This window comes from Gekko japonicus, unplaced genomic scaffold, assembly GCF_001447785.1.
Source record: "Gekko japonicus isolate JY-2015 unplaced genomic scaffold, Gekko_japonicus_V1.1 scaffold2332, whole genome shotgun sequence".
In the NCBI taxonomy this organism is placed as follows: domain Eukaryota; kingdom Metazoa; phylum Chordata; class Lepidosauria; order Squamata; family Gekkonidae; genus Gekko; species Gekko japonicus.
This window is the reverse complement of record NW_015167121.1, coordinates 27,894-40,573: the sequence shown is the minus strand read 5'-3', so window position 1 is coordinate 40,573 and position 12,680 is coordinate 27,894. Positions and strand designations below refer to the sequence as shown.

At 43.2% G+C, this 12,680-nt stretch overlaps 1 protein-coding gene across 1 annotated transcript in view; it reads right to left on the bottom strand.

Moving 5' to 3' along the window:
• Window positions 1–12,680, bottom strand: part of ELOVL7 (ELOVL fatty acid elongase 7) — a 73,612-nt gene that overhangs the window by 59,962 nt on the left and 970 nt on the right. The window lies entirely within an intron of this gene.

Sequence of the window (12,680 nt, the reverse complement as noted above, 5' to 3'; positions counted from 1 at the left end):
GGGGGGTCAACAGTGGGAGGGCGTCTAATGTCCTGGCCCCACTGGTGGACCTCCTGATGGCACTGGTATTTCTGGCCACTGTGTGACACAGAGTGTTGGACTGGATGAGCCTTTGGCCTGATCCAACATTGGTGTCTCTTATGTTCTTAACCTCAGTCTTTATTGGGTTCAGTCTATCTACTGTTTTTTAACCATCCCATCATGGCCTCCAAACCCTGAGACAGATTATGCAAGCAGTACTTTTTTTTTAATGTACCAAGTACAAAAAGCCCTTGTAAACTACATTCATTACCATCTAAGCTGGGGTGTCCAAACATATGGCCTGTGGGCTGGAACCGGCCCCGGCAAGGCTCATATCTGTCCCACAAGCAACTGGCTCCCTCCTGCTTTCTTTTCTGGGGCTGCTGCTGTGTTGCAGCTCTCTTTCACCTGGCTCCCTCAGTTATTCTCTCCTGCTTCCTTCTCCAGGGCTGCTGCTGCATCATAGCTTGCTTTGGCCCAGCTCTCTCCTGCTTCCTTCTCCATAGCCAGTTTGGTGTAGTGGTTAGGAGTGTGGACTCTAATCTGGGAGAACTGGGTTTGATTCCCCACTCTTCCACATCTAGCTGCTGGTGTGACCTTGGGTCAGTTACAAGTTTTTTCAGAGCTGCTCTCTCAAGAGCAGTTCTCTCAGAGCTCTCTCAGCCCCACCTACCTCACAGGGTGTCTGTTGTGGGGAGGGGAAGGGAAAGGAGATTGTAACCCTTCTTACATAAGAAAGGCAGGGTATAAATCCAGTCTCTTTCTTCTTCTTCCAGGTCTGCTGCTGTGTTGCAGTTTACTTTTGCCCAGCTCCTTCAATCACACAAAAGAGACAAAAAGCCAAGCCTCCCTTCTGTCCATTGACTGAGGTCTCCTCCCCATTCCTCCTCCTTTAGGGAGGAAGGGAAGGTGAGGGAAAAAGAGAGAGAACGAAGTTGGAGTCCCATTGCACCTTTAAGATCAACAAAGTTTTATTCCAAGTATAAGCTTTTGTGTGCATGCACACTTCTTCAGAGGGAGGGAGGGGGGATTCTTCTGACAAGCACAATTTACATTGAGATCGCCCTACTGCTGTTTACTCTGAGATGTGATCACACACACATTTGAAGAGGGTGCTTGGTGAGATTATCGCTCCAGTAATAGGTTTAACAGCGGATGAACTGGTAAATGAAATGGAGTCAGCCTATAGGGCATACTCCAATTACATTAAAAAAATAACCTACCTGGAGAAATAGTGGTCAGGTTTGTAAGAAGACAAACCAGAGATGCCATTTTAAAAGCAACTTCAGCAACTCCACTGAAAATGGGAAATGTAACCATTAAAACCTTAAAGAACATTCCATTTGAAATTAGACAAAAGAAGAAAAATTACAAGGACTTAATTTCTTTTCTTCAAACTAATGGGATATCGTAGAGGTGGGTGGTTTTGGAGGGTGTCATCTTTAAGATCAACGATAGAAGAGAGAAGATAGACTCCACTGTTAAAGCCAAAGAATTTGAGACGTCAGCTGGAGACAGACGAAGAGTCCAAAGAGGAAGAAACGATGTCTAGTGACCTCGGGAACGGAAGAGGATTCTGCGGCAGAAAAGGGTGCAGGACCGGCCAGAGTGGTATATGATTTTAGAGACAGAAAGCCGAAATAAAGGCAGAAGGACTTGGAAAATGGACTTTTGAAGCGAAGAATAAGATGATCAGAGATTTCTCTCATAACAACTAACAAAATAACATATAAATAGTGAATTGTTATAAGCAAGAACTCTACAAGTATATTGTGATACTAAAACTAATTGTACTAACATTTTTACTAACAGTGAAAAGATCTCCTTCTCTTTCATTATCATCAATATCACTGAGTGGATTTTGCCCAGTTTGAAATCAACACATTATGTCACTTGGAGATTCCCCCTCTCCAGTTCTAACAGATGAAGGGGTGGGGGGGAGGAACCTAACAGCGCAGCTTACAGTCTTTATTAGTGGAAAGGAGCAAGAATCCAGTAGCACCTTAAGGTCTAACAAAATTTGTGGCACAGTATGAGCTTTTGCAAGTCACTGCTCACTTCTTCAAGTACAACTAGAACATGAGTCCATTGTTCCTTATATCTTAGAGGGTGGAGTGATTTCAGATGCAGAAGGACAATAGCAGGTGTTGGCGATGAGACAGGAAACCTAAGTCTCCGTTCAATTCAGGAGGATGCGTTGTCTTGAGCTTTATTATCAGTTCCAGTTCAGCAGTCTCTCTTTCTAATCTCCTTTTGAAATTCTTTTGTAAGAGAACTGCTACTCTTAGGTCAGCAACTGAATGTCCTGGAAGGTTAAAATGTCCCCCCACTCGGTTTTTGAATGTTGTGGTTTCTAATTTCAGACTTATGTCCATTTATTCTTGGCATCTTTATGGACTGAATCCTCCCGGACTGAATTGAGGCCTAGGTTTCCTGTCTCATTATTAGTGCTGGTATCTCCATGCCTACTACTCCTCTGAATACCATACCTAATCCGATCAAGCCTTCTATTGTCATACAACATCTGAAATCACCTTTATAAAGCTTATATCTCTGGTACCTCGTGTTACATTTCATGGCACACATGGTGCAGCCCAACAAAGTGACGTTTATGTCAGATCCAGCCCTTGTAACAAATGATTTTGACACCTCTGATCTAGTGTTCACCTGTTTACTCCTCTACAAGGTATTAATACTGCAGTCACAAGAGTTTCTTTCCTTTATGAAGATGGAATACAAATATCCTGTTTCCTATAGTTATAAATTTTACAGAAGTTTTGAAAACTTGGGGGGGAAAGCCCCCTCCCCCATCAGAAACACAGAGAAATCAGGAGGTGGCTGAAATATATTGTCCTCTTATCAAACATAAACTCATTTTACTGCTTTAAGAACGGAGAATGTATCATTCTTGTCAGAATATAAAACTGTATTCTTTGCCATATTTATGAAATTTAAAAGTACAAATTACTTAGTTTTGTTCAAACACTGCAAACACACCCAATACTAGAAAGACTCTTGCATTGTAAACACATATACTGTTGAAGTAGAGAAAAAGTTCAACAGAAGTAGTTTTTATAGTTATTTATTTCACTTTATTTATTCACTTGTTTCACTGAGACTCAAAGCAGATTACAAATTTAAACACAAAAGAAAGTTTATTCTTTGGACTGAAAATAGCATTCACCATTAACATTGACAATTGTAACATTTAGAACTACCAGCAGATTCGGATACCAAGTTTAATATAATATTCAATTGTTAAAAGGTGTATCGTGGGTAGTTGTGTTATCAATTGTTTGCCAGTTGCTGCAGAATAGCTCATGTATCTCCTTCTAAGTGACTTGCTTCCCAGCACGGAAGAGAGAGGGGGAAGTCCAAAGCGATTTCCCCCCACAGTCTGAACAGTCACTTTACTTTCTAAAATAACAAATTAAATGAAAGCAAGCCACTGAAAACTGTTGATGATCTTATATCTGTAACATTTTAAGAGTCGTTCTTAGCTCCTAAAGACTAGCCCTGCACTAAGCTTCTCCCCTCCACACCTGGGAAATATTCTAGCAGATTCATGCAAACCCTGAAAAATCCAGTCACCTCTATCTCATGTTACACCTGTAAGGCTCTTCAGGTTTTTTAAAACTGCAGCAATATAAGCAACAGGAATTAGTTCTGTTCTTTTGTGCTCGCATAATGTTGACATCTGAACTGGGGACCTGCATGCACCCCACAAGGAGAGGATATGCTGACACCACCAACTCGGGGAAAACCCTCGCTGGAGATGTTAATAATTTGTGCAAATACAGGAAAACACAGTTCACTTGCACTACCCATATTTGTACCCATGAACCAAGGAAAAGGGCATTTCAAAAAACAATTTTCCTGTAGAGTTGGCATTAATACTTCCAGGTATTCTTTCCTGATGAAAAAACAGGCTCATCTAGAGATGGTAGTGGGTAAGGTACAGCATCCGTGCTGCTGGTTGAAATGAAGAGAAAGGTTGTTCAGAGGCACCTGGCTGCACTGGATGAGTACAGATACCCCAGGCCAGATGGTATGCACCCAAGAGTTCTCAAAGAACTTTCCAGAGAGCTTGCAGATCATTTGTCCATCATCTTCAAGACATCTTAGAGGCAACAGATGTGCTATCCCAATCTTCAAAAATAAGGAGGGAGGATGACTCAGAAAACTACAGGCCAGTCAGTCTGACCTTTGTCCCAGAGAAGACACTGAAGCAGATTTTAAAGGAGTAAATCTGCTGGCATCTGAAGGACATCTTGGTGACCCAGGGAAGTCAGCACAGATTTGTCCCCAACAGGTCTTCATTTCCTTCTTTGATTGAATGACAAGCTTATTGCCTCGTGTTGTTTACCTGGATTTCAGTAGAGCATTTGACAGGGTTCCCCATGACGTTCTGATGGGTAAACTGGAGGGCTGGAGACTGGACTCTAGGATAGTTAGATGGATAGGGAACTGGTTGGACAAACACACCCAAAAAGTAGTTGTCAATGGCATTTCATCTGATTGAAGGGAGGTACCCAGTGGGGTGCCAAAGTGCTTGGTTCTGGGCTTGTTACTTTTCAGTATTTTTGTAAATCATCTGGATGAAAGGATAGAGGGGCTACTCATTAAATCTGCACACAATTCCAATTGGGAGGAGTAGCAAACATCCCAGAATCGGCCGGCGCTCAATCAACCAACATTTACTGGTTGTGTCCCCGGCCCCAAGGATGTCCAACTAACCTTAACCAGGGCCTGGGCCTTTTCTGCCCTGGCCCCACCCTGGTGGAACAAGCTCCCACGTGAGATCAGGGCCCTGCGGGATCCATTACAATTCCACGGGGCCTGAAAAACAAAGCTGTTCTGCTGGGCTTTCGGTTGAGGCAGTGGATATCCAAAATACATCTTCGGCCTCCCCTACTGAAATTGCTGACTCAGGATCAGCTTAAACTGAGCATAGTGACATGAACCCTTGATTGTGATTCTTATTACTGTTTTAAATTAGTGTTTAATTATTTTAACTACTGTTATTGAGTTTTGTGATTTTGTAACCTGCCCTGAGCCCGTTCATGAGGAGGGTCGGATAAAAATTGAATTGAATTAAATAAAAAAAATAAGACAGAGATAGTACTCAAAGAGATCTGAACACACTGGAAAAGTGGAAAAATTCAATAAGGAAAAGTACAAGACACAATTCAACAAGGATAAATGTGGAGTTCTATATCTGGGTAACAAAAATGAGAAGCATGCATACTTGACAGAGGAAACACTTCAGGGTAGCAGTGCGTGTAAACAAATTTTTGGGGTATGGGCAGACTGTAAGCTAAATATGAGGCATCAGTGTGATGCAATGGCAAAAAGGCTAATGCGATCTTAGGGTGCATCGACAGAGACATAACATCCAAATCACAAGGTGTCATAGCCCCACTGTACATTGCATTGGTCAGGCTGCATCTGAAGTACTGTGTGCCATTCTGGAGGCCTCACTTCAAAAAGGATGTGGACAGAATGGAGTGGCCGTGGGAATATTCAGTCTGCAGCACAGAAGGTTGAGGGGGACATGACTGATCTCTTGAAGTATTAGAAAGGCTGTCACTTAGAGGTGGGCAGGGAGGTGTTCCTGTTGGCAGCAGGGGATAGGACTCACAATAATGGATTTAAATTACAGGTAGGTACCATCCAGGCACTATAATAATTATTATTATTATTATTTTATAATTAGAGTAGTTCAGCAGTGGAATCGGCTGCCTAGGGAGGTGGTGAGCTCCCCCTCACTGGCAGTCTTCGAGCAGCAACTGGACGAACAACTGTCAGGGATACTTTAGGCTGATCCTCCACTGAGCAGGGGGTTGGACTAGATAGCCTGTATGGCCCCTTCCAACTCTGTGAGTGTAAGTATGAAATTATTCTTTTATAATTTTGCATATCAATGTAGTACAGCAGGACTATAGAAGCACATGCATACACACATGTACAATAGAAGCCTATGGTCTGCTCTGTGGAAACGGCACACTGCACGTATTATACTCCATGTAAAAAGGTAAAGGTTCCCTAGCTCGAAAGCCAGTTGAAACTGACTCTAGGGTTGTGGTGCTCATCTCTGTTTCAAAGCCGAAGAGCTTTGTCCAAAATGTCCAAAGACATTTTCGTGGTCACGTGGCCGGCATGACTAAACACCAAGGCGCACAGAACGCTGTCACCTTCCCATTGAAGTGGTACCTATTTATCTACTTGCAATTTCTTGCTTTCGAACTGCTAACATGTACACATGGTTATAATCTGTTGTCATCTTCCTGCCATATGTATATGGGACAAAACCAGGTGAGCACAGTCTTATAGTAACAGTCTATGAAGTTAAATGATTTTACTCTATCCTTGGGGCAACCACACCTGTGAAGTGGTCCCTTTAGCATGTTTTTATAAAATAAAAACTTTAATAGTGATAGAACACACACCTGAGAATAAACTAGATTATCAAAACACAACTTGGTCATCACAATAGGTTAGTAACAAGATGGTTATACCAGTGGCAACACGTGAAGCCCCACTTCGCAGGGGACGAGCCCACCCCACCCCTCCACACCAGTTCTGAAAAACAGGGTTCATGCTGGCACGAGGAATAGCTGAAATGTTGGCTCCTGAGCAGTGTTCCCTCTAAGCTGAGTTAGTGTGAGTAGCTCACCATTTTCCAGCCTCCAGCTCACACGTTTTTGTCTCAGCTCAGGAAGGACGGCTCCAGAGCAAACTAATTTATGTAGTAGCCAAATCGCTTGCTCACAACTTTAATGCCAGTAGCTCACAAAGTAGAATTTTTGCTCACAAGACTCCTGAGTCCTGAGTAGTCCACAGCTTCTCGCTTTACCTTTTCAGTGTTGGCACACTGCTCCCACTTTGCCAAAGGAACACAAGTGCCAAATGTAAGCACGCAAGCAAATGACTCAATATTAAACATGCATGAATGAAGGCAATTTATATCCTGAAGTACATGATTGATCAATACATGCGTTTAAAGCTACACCCAATTAAATTAGGTCGAACTATAACTGATTGGCCACCACTCTGAATGCACATATTTGCCCTGCTCTACTCTACCCAGCAATCCCTTCTGACACTGGGAAGTAGATTCCCAGGTCTGCAGGATGCATGCGGAGTGTGAGCTACATGGATAATGGGGCTACAACTGGTAGGCGGGAAGTGGCAGGAAGGGAGGAGTTACGCCACCTTCCCCATCACTAGTGCAGCAGCAGCCCAACATGGGCCTGGTGAGTCTAGGAAATCTGCTTTCCAGGAGTCAAGTACACAGAGAGATATGGCAAAGGTCCTTCTGAGGGTAGTAGTTCAGACTCAACCCAATATAGATGTATCTTTTTAAGGCTGGAAACGACTAGGACGTTCTAGGCTAGCCATTCCCCTCATTCCTAAAGCAATATATTCCACTCCTCCCTAACATATGAAGTGGCCCTCTACCAACCCACCCACTGATCCATTGAATCCAGCACTGCCCACTCAGACTGGAAGTCGCTCTCCAAGGTCCCAGGCAAAAGTCTAACAAACACTGCTTTCCACAATCATTTTAAACAATATTGCCAGGGACTCACTGTGCCATGGACCTTCCTTGAGCATTTGCCCTTAACAGAGTTCAACTGGAACTTATGGGCATCTCACCCTTCTTGAGAGTAGCAAACTGGTGGTTTGCAGATAGTCTCCCATCCAGGTACTAGCTAGGCTCAGATCTACTTAATTTTATTGCATGATCTACAAAACAAAAGCCACTTATTTTTGAGCATCTTAAAGGTATTTCTCAACTTTTTGGTTTCTGGATTCTGTGATGAGCCAACCAACGAATCTCTCTCTCTCTCTTTTTTTTCTTCCCCCAATCTAGGTACATCCACTCAGACGCAGGCTTTAATATGCCTTCAACTAAAGTTATTCCCAGTTGCATGTGTACAATTACAGTCTGAAAGATGCAACACCTGGTCATTTCAAACAATTCCCGGGGCTAAAGGGCACGTTGTAGGTACACTCACTTCCAAAATCCTCCAGCTGTTTTCACATGCAATATTAAATAGCATATTTAAGCCTCTCTGATACTATTTGGATTTCACATGAACGTTTCCAATGCACATCATAATTTAATACCACAGAACTAGACCAAGATGGCTCACAGCAGAGCTCAAATGATGGGCCCAGGCCCTTTACTATTGCAATGGGCCACCATAGCTAATGTTTTAAAAGGCTCCACAGGGGCCATGTCTCTTAACCTCCACCAACTCTCAGTTTCTCTGTAGGCTCCAGCTCCGTACTAGTTTGTATACTCAGTACAGGTCCACTCATGTTGTGACACCAGACGGAACTTCTCTTTAGACCAGCTGGCTGTCACAGACTCCCTCCGATATGCAGTGGCCTTATTAACGGCTTTAAAATTTGCTTTCTGTCTGTGCAGTGACAGAATCCAAGAGAATTCTGGCCCCAAGGTGAGCAGCACCCATTCATGTTGGGTGAAAAGGGTGGAATCCAACCCAAGTTGGCATCAAGCCACACAAAGAAAGACTGAATTCTATTTGGCTTGAAGGGCCCAGAACTTCTGACGCACAAAAAGATTATGAGGGCCAGCTGGTCTCAGTTTCATGAAAGTCCAGAATGGGCAATGAACGCTTTCCTGAAAATCAGTCAGACTGGAATTAGGGGGATGGCAAGAAGATAGCCTTAAGCCCAGAACTAGGCAAGGCCTGCAAATGTTTATTTTATTACAGTGTGGAGAAGAGATGGACTGGGCCAGAAATTTGACTAGCAAAAAGGAATCATCCACTGATGCCCCATTACATCCATCTGGCCTCTCAACCGATAGTCCTTTTGTGAGGGGAAGACACTACTGGGTAGGCCTAGCATCACAGCATTTCCTCCTCTGGATGCCAGAAGCACTCTTCTTACCAAAGGGAAGAAGGTTTTTTATTATAGATGCTGCATTTTGCTTGTTGGTAATAGGAACAAAAGAAAGTACCATTCACCAGAGCACTGACTTAGTTCTCCAAAAAGAAAGAGGTTGTTGGTGTTGGCAGAGTAACTAACACAGCAAAGGCACACAGCCTGACTAATGTGTAGATAAAGGGTTTTTTTATGAACTAGTCAAGAGGGGAGAGAGAGAGTGTCCTAACTACACCACTAGTTGAAAACAGAGAAAGAGAGACTAAGTGTGGAACCTCTGAGAATGAGTATATTGCCCTAAGAGCAGCAATCTGGAGACAGACAAGGAATAACACTTAATACACACAAGGGTATGTGCGGTCCAATTCCAGATTCATTCGAAAATGGTGTCCTCTTATAACATATTTTACAGAAAACAAGGTATTACCAGTAAATTCTAGCTATGCAGATTGGATACATTTATGAGAATTTTTTATGGCTCGAGCACTCTCACAAAATACTTTTAAGGTCCTTCTAAAATATATCTGATTAAACATTTTATTATACGTTACTACTCTAGTAGAACAAGTGGAAAATAACAATAAAGTGACAAGGTCAGGTCACGGTAATAAGCTGTTCCTGCTGACAAGTTAATAGATGGCATTGTGTTAAATGAATCTGCACTTACAGTCTGTATTATTGTTTAAACAGTAATCTTGTTTATGTATATTTGACTTATCTTCTAATAAAATCATTTATTTAAAAATAGGAGAGAGAAGGTGCTGACCTCACTATCCTATCTAATTTTCCTCATACCACCCCCTGAAGGGTCTTCTCTTCTTCTTTGCACACTAGACATTGCCTTTTCCAACAGCTGCTAAATTTAACAGTCTGAACTGAAGAAGGGAATAAGGTTCCCAAGCATTTTTCTGACTGTTCTGCAAAAGCCCTCATAAACTTGGCTCTCAACAACGCCAAAATATGAACAATGTGTACATCACCAGTAGAAACAGAGCAGTGAGTGTGGTATCCGATGATCAAGAGGATGGCCTAGAATTGAATGGATTCATTAAAGGTGCCCTCTGTCTTTACTCCCCCCCCCCCGCAGAACTCAAGTACCAAATCTCAAAGTCTAGAGAAGTTACTTAACTGGGAATGGTATTGTTTACAAAGTAGGCAGAACCTATTTTACTATGACTTCAAAAGCAAATCATGAATCAGGAAACTATTTATCAGGAACTAAAGGAAGATGACAGAAAAGGAACATGTGTCGAGTTAAACATGGGCAATTTGTCGAAAGTTATTCCATCTCAGTGTGGTATCCCATCCCAAGCATTTTCACACATTATTCAGCATATACTAGTTGAACAGGCATAAAAGGAAAGTCCTGTGAATGCTGTACAACCCTGTTCTAAAAGGGATTCATTCTCATGTGCAGTTTGGTGTTGTTTTTTTAAATATTACACATGCATGTACACCCTCTATACAGTTGAAGATAGGAAACAAGCTTAGGGGAAAAGACTAGCCACTTTTACTTCATACAGGGCTGCCTACAAAGCCAGGAAACAGCAAAGACTCTGTCTTTGACAGATGCAGGGCTGACAGATATTCAACAGGTGCCCCGACAAACTTTGAAGCTGGGGTGGGGGGGGCAGTTGATCCACATACAGGTGCAAACAAGGTAAAATGCTAATTACATTAGCAGAGCAAGAAACCCATCACTCCCAACCCACTCCCAACCCTACTCATGAGTGATGCTTAAGGTTTTGTCTGTGTGGCTTCTCTCCCTTCACCTGCAACATTTCATAGTGTTGGATGAAACCCGATGCCTTTCTAGCCCAGCCCTCTTCCAAAGCCACAGGCTAGCCCATCTTACTCCCATCAACCAACCCAATGCAGAGTAGAAAATTAACTGCAGAAGAGGCCCATTAAAAAGTCAAACAACATGCTACAGCCCAAGGTAATCCCACCCCACCCTTTCCCTCCAACCTCCAAGAGCTGTCAACCCCATTTGCCCTGAAGGAGAGAGATGCCTGCTCAGTTCCAAGCACAGCAGTTTGACAGATCCCAAGAAGGAAGGAAAACATGCCACTGAGTTGTAATTGTACATCATGGGATGTTCCAGGCAAAAGATGAGCAGAGGCAGTGGAGGTTTGCCATTCTTTTCCTCCAATGGAAGTCTCCCATCCAAGGAATAACCATGGCTGACCTAGCTTAGCTTCCAGGTTCTGATGAGCTCAGGTCAAACTGGCCTATTCAGGTGCCTACATGCCTGTGAAACCTTTTCTACTTGACTCACTACTGCATGAGGAGAAGCCCTAAAAGGTAAAGGTTTCCCTTGCTCAAAAGCTAGTCAAAGCCGACTTCTCTGTGGTCAAGTGGCCAGCATGACTAAACACCGAGGCGCATGGGAGACTGTTACCTTCCCACTGAAGCAGTACCTATTTACCTACTTGCAATTTCTTCCTTTCGAACTGCTAGGTTGGCAGGAGCTGGAACCAGAGACGGGAGCTCACTCCATCATGCGGCACTAGGGTCTCAAACTGCTGAACTACAGACCCTTCTGGTCTGCAGCTCAGCATCTTAACCTCTGAGCCATTGTGGCCCCCAGGAGGAGCCCTAGTTCCAGATAAACGTCATTGTCTTGGTGTCAATACCTTGAAGTGTGAATGAAATTACAGGTAAGAGGACATACACTCAGAATACATTATCAGCTCTCATTCTCATGATCTGTGCAAACCACAGTCATTATGGTGTACTGTGTGAAACTCATCTTCACCTATTTGGTGAAGAGTAGCTAGGTCCTTGCAGCCTTTACAGCACCTCTGTGCTAGGAGCAGCTGCTATTCCTATTTTACAAGGGAACAGACCTGCCCAAGGGCAAAATTAATAATTTCACAGCTGACCAGATTTGAAAGCAGGTTTTACAAGTCCAATATCTCTAATTTCTCTAGACCACACTGGATGCTGAAGTCTTTGGGAATAAATATATGCAATCGACTAAAATTAGAATTTAAACAAAAAAAACAACCAGGTCACTTCTTACAAAAGAGGACAGGAAATCCCAGCAGGGAAGTGGGCAGGCTCAGAATCATCCTTCACTACAAGAGAGGTGAAAGGAAGCCATGAGAACCAGAAAAGAAAAAGGCAAGAAGAATTACAGCAGCCGGCTGGTCAGTCATCCCAAAGAGTATTGTGTTACTCCAGTTGTTAACAGTTAAGTAATTTGATTGATGCTTCTAGGCATTCAACTAGGCCCTGCGTTGGTCAGTTTGTAGTCAGCAAGCAATGCTTGACAAATGTTAGTGGAGTGTTTCCAAGCTTGCTTCATCAACCAACGTTCTCTCTCCCAGCTGTATGACTAGTCAGGGCATAGCAGTTAATACTAAATACTAAGATACAGGCAGGTTTGCGACATAGTTTTTATCCACCTCTTTTCCACCTAATCACAGTCTCTGGTGGCTTATGAATGCATTGTATCCAACCCTTTCTTCTCATGCAGATCTGCGATGTGCTTAATCCAAGCAGGCGACTCCCTCAATCAGTCCATCTTTCAGACTTCCTTCGGGGCGCGCAGCAGTGCAGGTGAACAACCCCTTTCCTAGCAGATAACATCGCTCAGCCCCTTGCACAACCGTCAGGCAAGCTGTTCCACAGAGCACTCGCCCTCCCCGCTGGCTTATTTTTGCAGGTACAAACAAAACCGGATCCGCACACCAAACCAGAACAGGGCGATTTCAGCACCTTTCCAATTGCCTCCC